Below are 17,139 nucleotides of genomic sequence, written 5' to 3'. Positions count from 1 at the left end.
TGTTCTAGTAAAAAATAGCTACAGATGTCACCCTTGGGCCTGGTGCAGATGTGCTGATGGACACGTAAAACCGCTGCTTGTCAAAAAAGACCCAGATCATTGACTCTCATTTTACAGAGCAGGAAACTGAAGCCCAGAATCTGGTTAACTTTTTCCTGTTTTGTTATAACAAAAAGTAGAAGAAATCACAGACATAGATGTAAAACACAAAACTGTAAAACTCCCAGGAGATAACACGGGAGAACACCTGGATGACCTTGGGTGTGACAATGACTTTTTAGGTACAATGCCAGAGGCACAGTCATGGAAAGAATAATTGATAAGATGGATTTCATTAAAATTAAAAACTCCTGCTCCGTGAAAGCAATGGCAAGAGAATGAGAAGACAAGCCACAGACAGGGAGGAGAAAATATCTGCAAGAGACACATCTGATAAAAAACTGTTACTGAAGTTATACAGAGAAATCTTAAAGCTCAACAATAAGAAAATAAACAACCTGATTAAAAAATGTGCCAAAGACCTTAACAGACACCTCACCAGAGAAGATATACAGACGACAAATAAGCCTGTAATAAGATATTCCACATCCTATGTCATCAGGGAGATGCAAATTAAAACAACCATGAGATACCACTGCACACCTACTAGAACGGCCAAAATCCAGACACCACCAACACCAAATGCTGGTGAGGATGTGGTGCAACCGGAACTCCCATCATTGCTGGTGGGGATGCAGAATGGCGCAGCCACTGTGGACGATGGTTTGGCAATTTCTTTCAAAACGAAACGTAGTCTTAACACACGATCCAGCAGTTGCACTCCCTAGTATTTACCCAAAGGAGTTGAAAACGTACGTCCACACAGAAACCTGCACACGGATGTTCACAGCAGCTTTATTCATAATTGCCAAAACTTGGAAGCAACCGAGATGTCCTTCAGTAGGTGATGGATAAATAAACTGTGGTCCATCCAGACAGTGGGATGTTATTCATCACTAAGAAGAAATAACTATCAAGCCATGAAAAGACATGGAGGAAACTTACATGCGTATGACTAAGTGAAAGAAGATGGTCTGAAGAGATTTAAGTACCATAGGGTCCCAACTAGACGACACTGTGGAAAACACAAAACTACGGAGACAGTAAAAGACCAGTGGCTGCAGGAGCAGGTGGGTGGGAGATGGGGGCGATGAGTGGGCAGAGCACGGAGGATTTTTAGGGCAGCGACACTACTGTGTGTGATGCTATTACGATGGATACATGTCCTTACGTGTTCGTCCAAGCCCATAGCATGTACAAGCCCAAGAGTGAGCCTGAATGTAAACCACGGACTTCGGGAGAGTATGATGTGTCAGTGTAGATTCATCAATTGCAACAAATGTACCATCTGGGGGGTTGCTGATAATGGGGGAGGCGGTGCGCGTGTGGGGCAGGGGGTGTGGGAAATCTATGTTCTGCTCCCTTTTGCTGGGAACCTTAAGCTGCTCTAAAAGTCTTTTAAAAGAGCAGAAAAGAGAGGAGAAAAGAAAAAAGAATAACACCCATAAATCCCCCCAAAGTGGAGGCCCTGGAATCTGAGACTCGGTCTGCTGGCTCCAGAGCCTGTGTCTCTCGCAGGGACCGCCCGCTACAGTTTACAAAGGGCTTCCCCATACTCTCAACTCAGGGCCATGTGGATTTCAGATTAAATGTCCAATTCTGACCTCCGTTACACTGCAAAGAAACTTCTCGCAGGTCATAAATTGTGAGCACCTGCCATAAGAAAGCAAGCATCTGTGTACAAGTCCCAAAGCAGAGATCAGCCCCTGGAATTCCCCGGCCGCGTCTCCACAGAGCTTGTGTTGATGCGGATGCGATGACGTGACGTGTCGGAGAAAGACAGAGAGAGAGGCTGAGGGGAGGCGAGGACAGAACCCAGGACGAAAAGCCTCGCCCGCCCACCCTCAGGGTAGAGTCTGGGGGCTTCAGAGACAATCACAAGAAGCCAACTTGCTTCTCTTCTTAAGAAGGAAATTTCTAACCTCAGAATGTACCTGTTCCCACATGTGTTCGTTATGGCTGAAGAGCGTGAATCAGGGAGTGGGTGCAGTAAAAAAAAAAAACCCTATGAAACGCAGAATTCTTGAAGGAGAGCCATGCATCCCTTTCCGAGACACCTCAGCCATGGGATAAAGAGTCGGTGGGTGGGGACTTCCCCGGTGGTCCAGTGGTAAAGAATCCACCTTCCAATGCAGGGGACGCGGGTTCCATCCCCGGCTGGGGAACTAAGATCCCACATGCCATGGGGCAACTAAGCCCGCGCGCCACAACTACTGAGCTCTCGCGCCTCAGTGAGGAAGCCCGCATGCCACAAACTACAGAGCCCGTGGGCCACAACTAGAGAGAGAAAACTCGCATGCCACAACTAGAGAGAAGCCTGCGCACCACAATGAAAGATCCCGCATGCTTCAACGAAGATCCCGCGTTCTGCAAGCAACTAAGACCCGATGCAGACCCAAAAATAAAATAAACAAACAAATAAATAAATATTTTTAAAAATCATTTAAAAAAGAAAAAAAAAGAGTCGGTGGGTGGAGCTCCATGCCCGATGGCAACAAGCCCGTGTCTGCCATGAAAGGAGTGTCTTTGAGTCAACAAATATCTACAGGAGGAATCTTCCAGCCCCTGGCGACACAAAGGTAAATTAGATAAGCTCCCACATCTAGGAATGGTTGGTGGGGGGGTGTTGGAGAGGATCTGGGGAGGTGGCCAGGATGCCACAAGCACAGGACGGCCCACAGGAGATGTGAACAGCGCTGAGACAGTCCTGGGGAGGGAGGTCCCAACTGACGCCCTAGGGTTCTGGATCTGGGTCAGGGTCTGGGTCAGGGTCTGGGTCTGGGTCTGGGTCTGGGTCAGGATCTGGGTCTGGAAGGGCACCGTCCCGCGGGGGCGGCGGGGGAGCAGGGGAAGGCGGCCGCGTGTCCGGAGCTCCCTGCGCACAGAGCTTTGCCCCTTCCACTCAGACACTCCGGGAAATACCAAACCCAGGCAACTCTGTTCATTTCCTCCGGCAAACAGAAAACACATTCCGTCTCCTCTTTTCCTCCAGAAGCCCCCAAACGACACTTGCCCTTTGAACTCTGTGATAACCGTTCTGGTCCCGGGGAGCCTTTTGAGATGGGGGCAGAGGGACCCCTCCGCCTGTTTTCTAGGTCAGGGAGGGAGAGGCTGCGTTTACACAGGGCCGACGCCCCTGCCGCCGTCTCCCCTCCCTGGGCAACTTCAGAGCTGTCAGTCAGACCCTTCCAGAAGGCAGAAGAACCCTGGGGAGGGAAGAAAGGATCTGTTTGCTTTTTAGTGCTTCTCATTAACTCGACCGAGAGCCAAGGCTTTGCTCTCAGCACTGCAGGGATCTGAGGCTGAAGCTGAAGCCCCCCCAGCTCCGGGGGACCCCGCTCCCCGACACCTGTGCCTTTCCCCTTCCCGACACGCAGGAGGGCTAGACACAGGGGGTGCCGGGCCTCTGCGCCTGGGAGACAGATCACCCTTATTTACCTGTTTGTCAGGACTGCGCTGGGGCCGCCTCGCTTGGAGCCAGGTCCCCCTTTGCCTGGTGTGGTCGACGGGCTTGGGGTGCCTGTCAGGGGGCCCGTCTGCAAAACGGCCAGCGGGGAGGGGTAGGGAGAGCCACCGGCACAGGCACCTGGGGGTGTCACTAAGCCGCCGCGTGACGAAGAATCCTCCCGACGGCCCCACAGTGAGATGCTCCACCTTTCACCCGGCCGAGACCTGAGGCCAGTGTGCGTATCACCTCCGCCCCCGGACCCAGAACAAGGCCTTCCTTTCCAAAAACAGAACGGACACGATTATTTTGGTGAGCAAACTGAATGCTTCATAGTAATTCACTAAGAGGGCCTCAAATGTTGAAATTTCCACCTACTTCAGATATTCCTGACGTGTAAGCAAGGGAAAGGCAGGACCGTTTGTTAGATCCGAGTTATTCATCATCAGTTTCTCGGAGGCCACAAAATCGTCTTGACTTTGAGGCTCCCTGCCTGAGAGTAAACGTTCTCAAGGAGTCTAAATCAGTTGGAAAAAAGAAAACCAAACAAATAAACAAGCAAAACAGCTAGCCCGGTACAGAGGTCTAGGCTGAGTTCGCACCCTCTCCTAAAAGCTTGGGATCCACCAGAAACCAATTTCACTATCCGACGGTTCTGAGTCCCCAGAAAAGCACAAGATAAGCTGGGTGGGTTTTATCACAGGGTTAGGCCTTCCTGGCTGGCACCAGAATTCCAGAAACCGGTAACAGAATGTTCTAACCGCGTCCAGCTATCAAAAACCTTGCGCAGAACGACAACATAATTAAAAAGTGCAGAGAAACCCACCGATAATGCACACGTTATTAAGCTGGCACAGCGTGACTCACAAGGAAAATTAAAAGGGCTTGAGGGTGTGCAGAGAGCTAAGGTCCTTAAAAATGGAATACTTTTCACAGATATTTCACATTGTAATATATTACCATAAATATCAGTAACACCTGATGCTCTGGGACCCAACCCAAAAAGCCTCCTCTGCCGGGTGTGTGTCTCCAGGACACACCTCGGTCTGTGAGACTTTGTGGAGACCCCGGGCAGTGGGGGGAGGGTGTCACCAGGTGGAATGCCGGGTGTCACAGCCAGCGGCATGGCGGCTAATAGCCAACACACATGAAATCATTAAAATCCACTTAACTAGATGATGAAAGCGATTGAAAAATTATTTCCTTGGGTGAGAGGAAAGCCACACTTAGTTTCCTCTCTCTTCATTTGCAAGTGATATCCTGTATCTGAAGCATACGTAAGTGGAACAAGAGAACAGCTCATTCAAATGCCCCATGTATTTGACACTCCATGTGCTTTCATGAAATTACTGCAGCGTTCTACTTACCACTGAGAATCACTTGAAGTCCCTAACTTCAACCACTGGTAACGTTTTTTTTTTTTTTTAATAAATGTATTTTATTTATTTATTTTGGCTGCATTGGGTCTTCGTTGCTGCGCTTGGGCTTTATCTAGTTGCAGCGAGCGGGGGCTACTTTGTTGTGGCGCGTGGGCTTCTCATTGCAGTGGCCTCTCTTGTTGCGGAGCACGGGCTCTAGGCGCGCAGGCTCAGTAGCTGTGGCTCGTGGGCTCTAGAGCGCAGGCTCAGTAGTTGTGGCGCATGAGCTTAGTTGCTCCGCGGCACGTGGGATCTTCCCGGACCGGAGATCAAACCCGCGTCCCCTGCATTGGCAAGCGGATTCTCAACCACTGCGCCACCAGGGAAGCCCACCACTGGTAACGTTTTTAATTTTAATTCTAGTATGGGCTCAGAGTAAGGGAAAGGGTCCCTTTAATTAACTGACTCACCCAGGCCTGCCCCGAGCTCTCACTTGACCTTTTGGGAGAGAAACGCACAGCGCTTAGCACACAGAGGATGAGTCCAGGATGATCCTTTGAAAATACAGGAAGCGCCATCTAAACTCTAGTGACCCAAATGCACGCTGTCCCTCTGTCACTGCAAGGTGCACTCAGCCCGGGTGGAAGCGCCGGCAGGTTAAGGTCACGGCCACGTCTGACACCCACGGCCACGTCTGACGCACGGGAGGGGAGGCACAACACAGCACCACCCTCGGCTTCCCACCAAGAGTGTGTGTTACCTTCCCCACGTGCACCTGGTGGGTCTGAACTCAGGGTCAAGGCACTGAATGTACAATTTTTCATAGACAGTTGATATTTTATACTTTCCCCTAGAGGGACATTTTCCAAATTTTAATATCTCTTCACAGATGATTTGTGGGCAGGCAGGAAAAAACACGGCCCCAACAGAAACACCACCGAGCCCATCACTGGGGAGACGACTTGTTATCACAGCAGGTGCTGATAACATATGCGGCTCTAATTGTTAGAATTGGATACATTTATGAATCCGAGACAAGTGCGTTTATAAACTCTCCCTGGGCAGATCCTACCCAGTTTATTTACTAATTACTGACCAGTTACACATGTCCCTCACTTCTGAATGCTTTGTTTAAAAAAAAAAAGAACAAAGATGCTCAACTACGTTTGCGATAATTATGAAAAGAAAGGTGAATTTCAGGTTTTCTCTCTGAGATTCACAGAAGCATAAAAATAATACGGTTGAATGGTTTAACTCTGACTTCCTAACATAGCTCGTAAATGTGCTTCTCCGAAGGGATGAACTGCACCTCGAAAGATAATGTATGTACAGAATGGTCCACCTGATGCACGGTCCCTCGTCCTGACGAGGTCCTGTTTACCACTGGATCGCTAGAACCGAGGGAGGTATGTACATGGGGATTCAACTTGAAAAAAAGACATAAGATCCTGCCCTTTCTCTATTTTCAGAAATCATGTTTAGGGAGCGGACGGTGGTCCTTTCAATCTGATAGGATTTCAGCTGCAGTCAGTTGACATGGATCAAGCATGTGAGCTCAGTCTGTGAAGTGTGCTAAGTGCTCTGGATGCAGCTTCAGGGCTGCCTGCAAGGACCTCACAGTAAGGAGGAGTGAGAGAGGTGTAGAGGGAAGGGCCCCACTCATTCACTGTGTGTGTGTGCGCGCCCACACGTGTGTAACGGAAGCCTTGGTGATGGAGGGAGAAGAACCGGGGTTGTCCTTACATCCAGCCTAATGTGGTCGGAGCCTAAAAGTGGGAGGGCGGAGACCATAAGCCGGGGGCCAATCCAGAAGCACACGATGCTCTAAACATCCCAGACTGTGTCCTGGAAGCAGTATGGGTGCCTGGGGCAGCTAAGGAGAGGGGAAGGTCACGATCGAGCTTTGGGTTTGTCCAGTAAGGACGATGGACGGGGGTGCAGGAGGCGAGCAAGAAGGGATGAGACACCTGTGAAACGAATCCTAAGACAAAACGCTCCTTCCACTACCAACACTGCAGGCTCCTCCACTTTTCTGTAAAGAATATGATAAACACCAGAGGCTGAAGCCTGAGACACCTTTTGCCCTCCAGATACTGTAAAGGCCACCGTCTCCATCAGGAGGGAGATTCTGGCGGGGAAAGAAGCGGAGTCATGCATTTTGAAGCCACTGACACGGCACATGCCCAAGGGCGCCCTGTAGAAAAGCCAGCATTGTCAGGGGCAGGTCCCTGCACACCCTCTGGGCGCGGCTGCCCCACACCACCTGGCTCCATCGGCATCTGGCTTTGGGTTTAAGCCGATCTCTTTGGCTTTAGGAAAATCCCGAACTTATACAATACAGTCTGAGTACATCAGCTCTTTATGAAGCCATCTGCCTGTTACCCTTTTTACTTTTAAAATCACATTTCAGTTACTTATTCTCTTCTTTTCTACACATTTGAAGATATCATTCTACCTTTTCTTTACATCCCTTTGAACTTGAGTGTCTGGTGCAGTGGAAACCTCTCTCAAAGTTGGTCCGGGTACTCCAAGTACAGCCCAGGCCACTGAGAGCCTGTACTGAGGTTTCAGATTTTTCTAGTTTTTAGATTTTTATTTATTGCTTCCAAATTGCAGTGTAGACTAACTCTGTGAGGACAAAAAAACCTGAAGAATCTATAGAACTTTAATCTTCCATGTCTTGTGGAAATTTCCTTCCTTCTTTCCTTCCTTCCTTTTCCTTCCCTTTCTTCCTTCCTTCCTTTCCTTTCCTTCGTTTCTCCCTTCCTTTTTCTTTCCTTCCTCCTTTCCTCCCTCCCTCCCTTCTTCTCTTTTCCCTTTCTTTCTTCCTTCCTTTTTCTTTCTTTTCTTTCTCTTTCTTTCTTCCTTCTTTCTTTCCTTCTTTTTCTCCCTTCCTTCCTTCCCTCCTTTTTCTTTCTTTCCTTCCTCCTTTCCTTCCTCCCTCCCTCTTTCTTTTTTTCTTTCTGAAGTATAGTCGATTTACAACATTGTGTTAATCTCTGCTGTACAGCAAAGTGACTCTGTTTTACACATTTATACATTCTTTTTTAATATTCTTTTCTATTATGGTTTATCCCAGGAGATTGGATATACTTCCCTGTGCTGTACGGTAGGACCTTGTTGTTTATCCATCCTGCTGAAATTTTCTACAAGCCGGTTCCTTAAGAACATCTCCTAAGAGTGTCTAATGATGTTATACAAAATGTTTCATAGAACTACCCATCTACCGGTGTCCACTTGCAATATTAAAGTATACCAATTCACAATTCAGAGGCTACAAGTTGCCAAATGAAATTAAATACAGTTAGTAAGGAAAACTTCATTTTAAAGTGTTTTTTTCCATATAAATGTTATAGAATCACCTTTATTAAACTGAAATATGGTAAAATATGTCTTTAAGCGTTGAGCACAATGCACTCAATTTTAAAATGAGCACATTTTAAAATTTATGTTTGATCCTGTGGTTGACGTGAGTTGAAAGAAAGACCTATAGCACCCAACAAATGGCAAAACCAAGCTCCTATGTTATTAACAACAAAATGCACATCATGCAGCACAGACGTTTCAATGATGAACATATGTCAAACTTTCTACTTTAATAGCATAACAAGTATTTCATTCCAGGTTAACTCTGCCTTGACTCTAGAAGCATACACTAAATGGTTAAAAAGTTATTTTGTTTAAACTTGAATGTAAGCAGGTGACACACAAGTAATCTATTCTGTTAGAAATCAGGGGAGTGGTTATCTTTTGGGGACAGAGACCTGAAAGGGGTACAAGGAGGCTTCTGAGATGCCGGTGATGCTTGTTTCTTGATCTAGCCAGTTACACACGTAGATTCCATTGATGGAAGGTCACAAACTTTACCCTTCTGATCTGTGTGTGCGCAGCTGGCATTGGCAAAGGATTTAATAATTAACTTTTCTATGTAGCAGTCCTCTGGTTAGAGAGACAAAGCTGAAGGAAGCAAGAGTAAAACTGAACCTTGGAGAAATGACACAGCTTCCTCCCAACTATATACGTGGATGCAGGAAGCCCAGGAATGAGGAAGAAAGTCAGAGTTCTGAACTCTTGGGAGGAAAAAACTAGTGGCAGCAGGAGGTGAGGTGGGGATGTCAGGTCTTTATGCACCTCTTTTCTTTTCCCAAATCCCACTGGACGGCACCCACTCCTGCTTTGAGGACTGGTAAGGAAAGAGGCACGAGGGCTAGTGTCCCAAATCAGGATGTTTCGGCAAATCTCGTCTGGCCTCTCCGATTGGCAAGGGGACCCTAAGCTTGCTTCTCCCCATCTTTCTGAGATCCCAGGAGGTGGCTGGGGACATTGTTTCCCCTCTCTCTTTTGTACCTGAGGTTGATGAAATCTGATACATGGGCATACATGAAGCTGGCAAGAACAACATCACAGGAAGGTCAACGTAGTTTTGTGAATTAAAAAAAAAGTTGAGAAAAGACAGACATGCTCCAGACCCATTGTGTTCTGTGTCACTCCCCCCGGCATCTGGAGTTCAACAAACGCATGAGGCTTTGAGCGTCTTGGGGTGAACTTTACCATCCTTTCCCCCGTTCTCCCCACACAAGCAATGGGGCCGTGACAGTCGCTGTGTTTTGTCCACCCTGCAAACCGCCAGCACCAAGGGAAGGACATTTAATTTTGAGGTACACAGGTGACTGGACATCCCAAGGCACTGGACTTTATCTCTAAGGAAGAATGTCCTTGGCAAGTACACAGGGTAACAAGGGGAATGTCTGCATACCTAATTGTAACCATCAATCCCGCTTTTACCCACGGTGTAAAAATACAATATAAAGCACACCAACACACACATCTGACCTTCCTCCTATAATCCTGTCCTATGTCCACCTTTCCGCACATAGAGAACTTGACTTTTCACTTGAGAGAAAAGAGTATGTGGGCTTATAGGGAATATATGCCCTGGAAAGCAAATTAATCAATCCATGCATGCCTTTCAGTTGGGCAAGGAATGGCTCTAAGGAATGGCCCGCCGGCCAAGCTGCTGGGGTCCAGGGGTGCAGGGACCTGGCTGCTGGCTGGAGCCGTCACCCCAAGCATGTGGCGCTGTCACCCTGCATTACATGGGCACAGTAATTCCCAAACGTGTTGGCCACCATGCAGGGTCCCTTCATTTTTTCCATGTTATAAACTCATCTCTCATTTTCAATACGGTGTGATAAGTTCAGTATAGATCTAATTTGGGCAGCTGAGAAGCAGGGACCCACATGGAGGAGATTTGGGGTAAAGCAAGTTTCATTTTGCCAGGAAAACATGCATACCACGCATCTGATCACACCCACGGAGTTCCATGTGAAACTGGGTTCCATGAACCATCTAGAAACACAAAGGCCCCCTGGTCTCGGATTCCTCTGACTATTCCTTAAGCAGCACATTAATTAATACAATTTAAAGTTTTTTTTTTTTAAATCCACTTCTGGTTTCACATCTAACCCTATGCTTACCAGTCATGAACATATTGAAAAAAAACTCAAACCAGAAATTAATTCTGCTCTTCCTTTGTTTGTATCAGATAGCAGTATGTGGGGTATTACTAGGATATGACTATATTTAATACAGTATGTTTGAATTTTGCGGTGGAAAGTCTAGAGTGAGGCCAGCAGGGACATGCTTGGGTGTAACTTATAGAAGCCAGCACACCTTACAGCCATGATCCTCCTACTGTCAACACGATTCTGACACTCACTCTCCCCCCTCAAAGAGTTAATGAGATAATCTCTTTAATGGCCCTCTCTGAATTCAGTCATTATAAAGTACCAAGCATCGAGTCAGGCAAATTACTTAATTAGCTCAACTCTCCCAGCTACTAAATTTGAACACAGCGCAGAGGAATACACTTTGTAACCACACTATTGACTCGAAGGGGGAAAACTGCCCTTTGGAAAATGGAGATTATATACATCCATACACATTACATACATGTACATACACGTGTATATTAACACCAAGTAAGCCATGATGCACCGTCAGCTTCCCATTATTCGTCATTTGCTCAAAAAGTATTAATACCTTGGGAATTAGTGGGTATAGTATTTTTTTTTAAAAAAGGAACAAAACACTTTTGCTTATGGTCTTCATTCTTTTACCTAAAGTCTGAAGTGATTAGAGGACTTTACGATTCAGGGCAACTTGAAAGAGTTAGCTGTTCCCCAGGAGAGAGAAGGACTTACCTCCACTTTGGCCAACTTCAAGTTGACCTGAAACACCTAAAATGGCCCAACCTCTTTCACGGTAGCCAGGAGCTAATTGATACCAGGACTCCAGTCACCTGGCCCAGCCCAGCGCCCCTGATGCCCTGCTAGAGATGCCTCTGGCGGTCAGTCCCCAGGATCAAACACATCCTGCAGGCCACCCTGGGTACCTGAAGACTCTGACGTTATAAGAACACTCACACTGCACACACACAGAAATAAGTGCGTTCCCACACATATTCTACTTATAATAAACTAAGAGTACAGTTTAAACACTAAACATTTTTGAGATCTTCCTACCCCACTGGTAATTTGGAATTCTCCAGAGATTAGTGACATAGGAAAAAGAACATTCTCTCAGTGAGAAGGCCAGTGTTCGAGTCCTTCCTCAGTTTGTTTCTCAACAGCTGTGAATCCCAGCCATGAATACTTACGTGTCCCAATTCAAGTTCTCTCCCCTCATCACTGATGTAAAAACATATCGATGCAGGGATGTATTCCTGCACTGAAGTGTGACTGTGTGCAAATATGTGTGTGTGTGCTCGTGGGGTTCTTTTAAAAGGCACTCCTTTTTTTTGTATTGAGATTTCTCAGGGGATATAGTTTTCCCGACTGTAAAATATAATTTACATAGTAAGATCTCTCTTCTAATAGTAAAAACAAATTCATTCGTTTAATCATGCACCTTGAGTCTGACACTGTCATTGTATTAACTGTATCAGTTAGAAAACAAATCCTATATTAATTGTACCTTTTTCTACCTATTTGTGGCCAGAGGTACAAATATAGGTTTTTAACACATAATATATTTCAAAAAAGTCATCAGTACACTTTCGAGGAAGCTGCTTTTCACATTTCTTTCTTTTTTTTTCTTTTCATACATTTATTTACTTATTTATTTTTGGCTGCATTGGGTCTTTGTTGCTGCACACGGGCTTTCTCTAGTTGCAGGGAGCGGGGGCTACTTCTTTGTTGTGGTGCGCAGGCTTCTCATTGCAGTGGCTTCTCTTGTTGCGGAGCACGGGCTCTAGGCGCGTGGGCTCAGTAGTTGTGGCTCGCAGGCTCTAGAGCGCAGGCTCAGTAGTTGTGGTGCAGGGACTTAGTTGCTCCGCGGCATGTGGGACCTTCCCGGACCAGGGCTCGAACCCGTGTCCCCTGCATTGGCAGGTGGATTCTTAACCACTGCGCCACCAGGGAAGCCCCACATTTATTTCTGAATCAGGAAAGCTATTGGATTATCTACGAGATTTACTCTTTCCCAAATTTAATTTAAAGCCAAGTCATTTTAGAAGCCACAATTACTAACATGCAAGAACCTCTACTTGAAAAATTTTTATAATTTGAACATGCAAAACCAATTGTTCTAAATTTATTAAAGCATTTTCCTCTCAGGCTCAAATCCTAGAAGCAGCCTAGCGTAGGACTAGATGTGTGAATTATAAACTTCTGAAAACAGAGGCTTCTGATCAAGACGCTGCAGGATTTTTCTTTACAGTGTTTTCTCTAATGCTTTAGCCAATCCATTTCTAAATGTCCCAGGAGACTAGTTTCTAAGCTTGTGCTCTTCACTTTCCCAGTAACTCAAAGCACAGGGGTAATTCTCTTGAAACTTAGCTTAAATTTTTCCTTGGAAATTTCACTGCTGTATCACCTTGTGAGCCTGAGTTTCATCCTAACACTGCCAGCCTGGCGATTCCAAATGGCAGGAGCCACCTTTGAACTGCAGCTCAAGCCTCCCTCGGCCTCCAGGTTCTGGAAGACATGGGCTCCCCGTCCCCCATCTGCAGCCTGGAAAACCTTCTGGAGCCAGCACGCCCGGCTGAGGCTGGGAGCTCCCGGTCAGTCTTCTTCTGGCTCCAGGACAGCGAGAGAAGTCCGTCCCCTTCCTCTGCGTGGCGGGACCTCATCTCACTGCACGGCCTTTGGAGACACACGAACCCAAGCTCAAATCCCAGCTTTGCCACGTTCTCACTCTGGAGGCAGCCACTTCCTCCTTCTGAGCTCAGTCTCCTCATCTGTAAAATGGGGATGATAACCGCCCCCCCCAGGTTGTGGCCAAGGTACCCCTTGGTGCCCCGTGCAGACCTCGAAGCAGTGGCTGTTATTATTCTTGGAAGCACTGCTCTCCCTGGGGCTACGTGGTGTTGGCAGGGATGTCCAGCATGAAAACTAAATGCTCGTTCTCTTCTGTGCAGGGGAATCTGCTTTTCAGTACACCAGAATACACAGTTATCAATTCCACGCGATCCCAGCACCGGAGGACACCTTGCAGAGGGGTTAACCTGAGTCTTTATCTTGCAGCCCTGGAAACCACGCGCCGGTCACCACAGGACTCGCGTCCAGGAGGTCTCCTTGCTGCTTCGCTCTGAGAAAGTCCAGTGCAAATCCACAACCCCAATCCTCACACCCTTGTCAGGAACAACATCTGCCTGGAACTGGGAATTCTTTCCTCGAGAAGACCACAGGGGGCAGCAGAAACCAGGAGGGGCACAGACAGGTCTGTGCAGACAAGTCCCTGAGAGTGGGCAGTGGTCTGATGTCATTCCCATCCACAGAGCAATTCCTCCCCAAAGCAGGAGGGACTTGGCGCTGGGGGACAGCCCGCAACCCGCACGCGGCCGAGTGAAGACAGTAGCCAGACCACTGCTGGGGCCCAGCTTTTACCAAGTGGCAGGTCTAGGATGGATGCGAGTGCTGGACCAAACCGCTAGCTTAGGACTGGCCAGGCCACACCTCACCCCTTTATACTACGACTACCACTTCACCCGCAGGCCAGGTGGGCTCCAAGCATTCTGAATTGCGACTCCACCCCATCAATTCGGAGGGGGGGGCTTGGAATTTCAGATCAGGATCGGATTTGGCAAGAGTCGTAATAAATCCATGTTGCTGCCCATAATGTTTACAAATTAATCTCTCAAAGGCAGAAAAACGGCAGATGTGTTAAATCGAGAGTCTGATGTTTATAGACTAACAGTAGCTGGTCACCTTCTACAGCACATTCAGGGTTTGGACTTGACACCAATCTGTTAAGAACGTCGAAAACTGTTGTGTAAATTACACCTGCACTGTCCTGATTCCAAAATTAGTATCTGATTCTATAATTATTTCTCTTACTGTCAGTTGTCAATTTCATCCCCTAGTTCTTTTTTAAGGAGACGCTTTCAATGCTTAAAATCTCAAAGCTCAACATACACCTGCCTTGAAGGCACTATCTTTCACTAAGACATTTAAGCAAGTAGTTCACTTAATTAATCAATTAAAATTTAAGATCACATAACAGAAGGTCCAGGAGGGGGAAAAAACACTGTACACTTAAAGAGACGTGAATATTAAAACAAAGACTGTCCCAATTATCAATGCATAAGATATTTCTGTTCAAAATTATCAAGAATGAGACACCAAATCCAAAAATTGATTCAGAGTTTCTCAAAGAGCAAACATCTCCAAGTTTCTGGAAAGGAACCCATCATTTGCTTAGCTAAATGGTAGGTACAGAAGCCTAGAAATGAGTTTGTCACTGTAGGGCGGGCTGGAGTACTTGAGAAATGCTTGGATAAACTGTAGACCCAGAGTATAAAATCCCAGTTAGTATAAGCATTAGATCAGATACTCACACACTTACGTCATCTCAGGAAGAGGAGAATCTCAGAAAAAGAGCTCCAGAAACAAACATCTACAGGAATTTCTCAGCAACCACTTCCCTATTTAACCAGTCTCACTGGCTACCCACAAATCCTTCCCTAGACCCAACTTAAGTCTTCACGCCTTGAGGAAAGCCTATCCCTCTTAATTATCCTCATCAGAGACGGAGCACAGTTGATTGCCCTTCTCTGCATAATAAATCCATTCACATTTTTTCAAACATTAAATTATCTCAGCCTTGAATCCTCCAGTCTAAATGTCCTCATTTCTTTATCTTTACTTCCCAGATCACGTACATAATACACTCACCAAATGCTGGTCTCCGCTCTGAACTCTCTTCCACCATCTCCCCTTCCTGTCTAAATTGCGGGGCTCAGAACCCCACCAAGAGCCCGAGGCTCACACCACAACCTCTACAGAGATTCAGCTCAAAGCTCCAGAAGCTTCAACTGCACCAAGAAAAAGGTAAAATGCTCGTTTCTATCACTCACAACAAAAATTATATCAAGAATTCCAACATGTTTCAGTGACTTTTTTTTTTAACCTAGCTGTAAAATTCAAGGCAGTTCACCCATTATTTTAGAACGCTCCTCATTTTGATCACAATATCCTTCCCCTACTGTCAACTGTTTCCCTGAGGCATTAGTGGGAAATGCGAGCCTTCAAGTGTGGTAAAAATTCTGGTTGCCAGTTTCAGAAAAATAACAGGGTAAAAATAAGTTCAAGGCCATCACTTCTCCTTTGAAAAGAAAATGTTAGCCCCGAGTTTGCAACGACAGAGTTTCAATTTTTGAAACTCCTGCTTCACGAATTTTATTTCAATGTGGCAAAGTATGTTGACCAAAATGTCAAAAAATGTAAGTATCAAGCAACCCGCATGAGGCTTTTTAAAACGTTCAGAAAGTACTTAAAATGCCTTCCGAGTCCGCCAGCAATGTCCTCACCAAGCAGACGGCCCGCTGCGCTGAGGATCGGCTGGCCCCTTCACCGTTAGAACGCCAACCGCACAGAAAGCAAAGATTTCGACCAAATATGGTTCGTCTCTCCTCAAATTTTCAGCATGACCACTAAAAATACGTTCACAAAAAATCCAGCCAAGCATTACTTTTCTCCCAAAGTGCTTCTCGGATTATAAAACAGCTTTGAAAGTTCAGCCTGACAAAACAAATATGGTACTAGGAGGAGAGACCTGGAAGGCGATCACAAAAAGTCTCATTTAAATTCCTGGAAAGCACGGCTTCTTCGAACAGCTATTCAGAATAGATCGCTTTGGAAGGAGACATCACTTGCTTCCCTCAAGCCAGGAGTTTAACTTCACTCCGTCCCCCTGCATCGCAAAATCCGAACGAGATGGATGTTACATGCCGTACCCCCAGTGCATCAAATCTCCCCTCGGTACACGGTGGAAAGTAAAACAACTCAAAAGCAGTTTTCCTCGCGCCAAGTGCGCAAGAATGAATACCCGGGTATTCAGGATTCTAAAGATCCCTTCTGCCCCTAAACGCCTCAGCTACAGGAAACTAGGAATCAGTGGAACGCACTTTAAGCTTTAAGAAGCTCAGTTTTGCCTGCGGGAGGGGTCGAGAAAGACAATTACAGACCCCTATTCCCTTCCAGAGCCCAAAGAAAAGATCCCTGTTACTGAGCCACTGGGGCACACTGGGTCCTCCGGTCCCCGAAGCGCAAGCCCGCCGTGGGGCTCACCTCTCTAAGAATTTCCTGCTTCTCCCCCGCAAACCGCCCTCAACATCCCGCCCACAGGTCTGCGTGCGGGTCGCCGAGTCTAACCCGGTGCTTGAGCTGCCCCCGGGCTGCGGCGACCCCGCGGCAGACGCCTGGCACCGCCCGACCCCGAGCCCCCGGTCGCCCACCTTCTCCGGACGCCGCGCCTCCCGGCGCCCGACCCCGAGGCGCTGGAGCCGGGGACGAGCGTGTCACATTCTCCTCTCCGGCGGCCGCTCGGGCGCGCGCCACGCGCTCCCACAATCGCGCCAACTGGAGCGGAGACCCGGGGCCCGGGCGCCAGACGCGCGGGGCTCAGTGGCTCCCGCCCGCCTCCGCCGAGCAGCCTCTCGATGCCGCCCCGGAGCCCCGGCGAGCCGCCTTCGCGGGTCCGGATCGCTCGGCGCCCGGCAGCGGCGGCGGCCGGCGCGGAGCTGCGCTCAGCCCGCGCCGCGCGCCTCATTGTTCCCGGCGGCGGCGCTGGGCTCCCGGCCCCCGCGCCGCGCCGCGCCCCGCCCCCAGGCCCTTCCGCCTCCGCGGCCGCCGCCGGCCTCCCCTCCCGGCCCCGCTCACCTAGCGGGCGGCCACCGGCCCCGGGAAGTTCCCGTCGGCTCCCCACGCCCCCGGCCCCGCTGCCCTGCCGCGGCGG

At 47.9% G+C, this 17,139-nt stretch overlaps 1 protein-coding gene across 1 annotated transcript in view; it reads right to left on the bottom strand.

Annotated features, from left to right (window-relative positions):
* The window catches only part of ST6GAL2 (ST6 beta-galactoside alpha-2,6-sialyltransferase 2), a 65,385-nt gene extending 48,601 nt beyond the window's left edge, over positions 1–16,784 (bottom strand). Inside the window, exon 1 of the mRNA XM_036872286.1 lies at positions 16,640–16,784. The gene's annotated coding sequence lies outside the window, so the exon portion shown is untranslated. The remainder of the gene's footprint in view (positions 1–16,639) is intronic.
* Positions 16,785–17,139: the final 355 nt, after the last annotated feature.

The sequence above is a fragment of the Balaenoptera musculus genome, chromosome 13, assembly GCF_009873245.2.
Source record: "Balaenoptera musculus isolate JJ_BM4_2016_0621 chromosome 13, mBalMus1.pri.v3, whole genome shotgun sequence".
Classification (NCBI taxonomy): domain Eukaryota; kingdom Metazoa; phylum Chordata; class Mammalia; order Artiodactyla; family Balaenopteridae; genus Balaenoptera; species Balaenoptera musculus.
The sequence above is the reverse complement of the archived record's forward strand: the minus strand, read 5'-3'. Positions and strand labels throughout refer to the sequence as shown.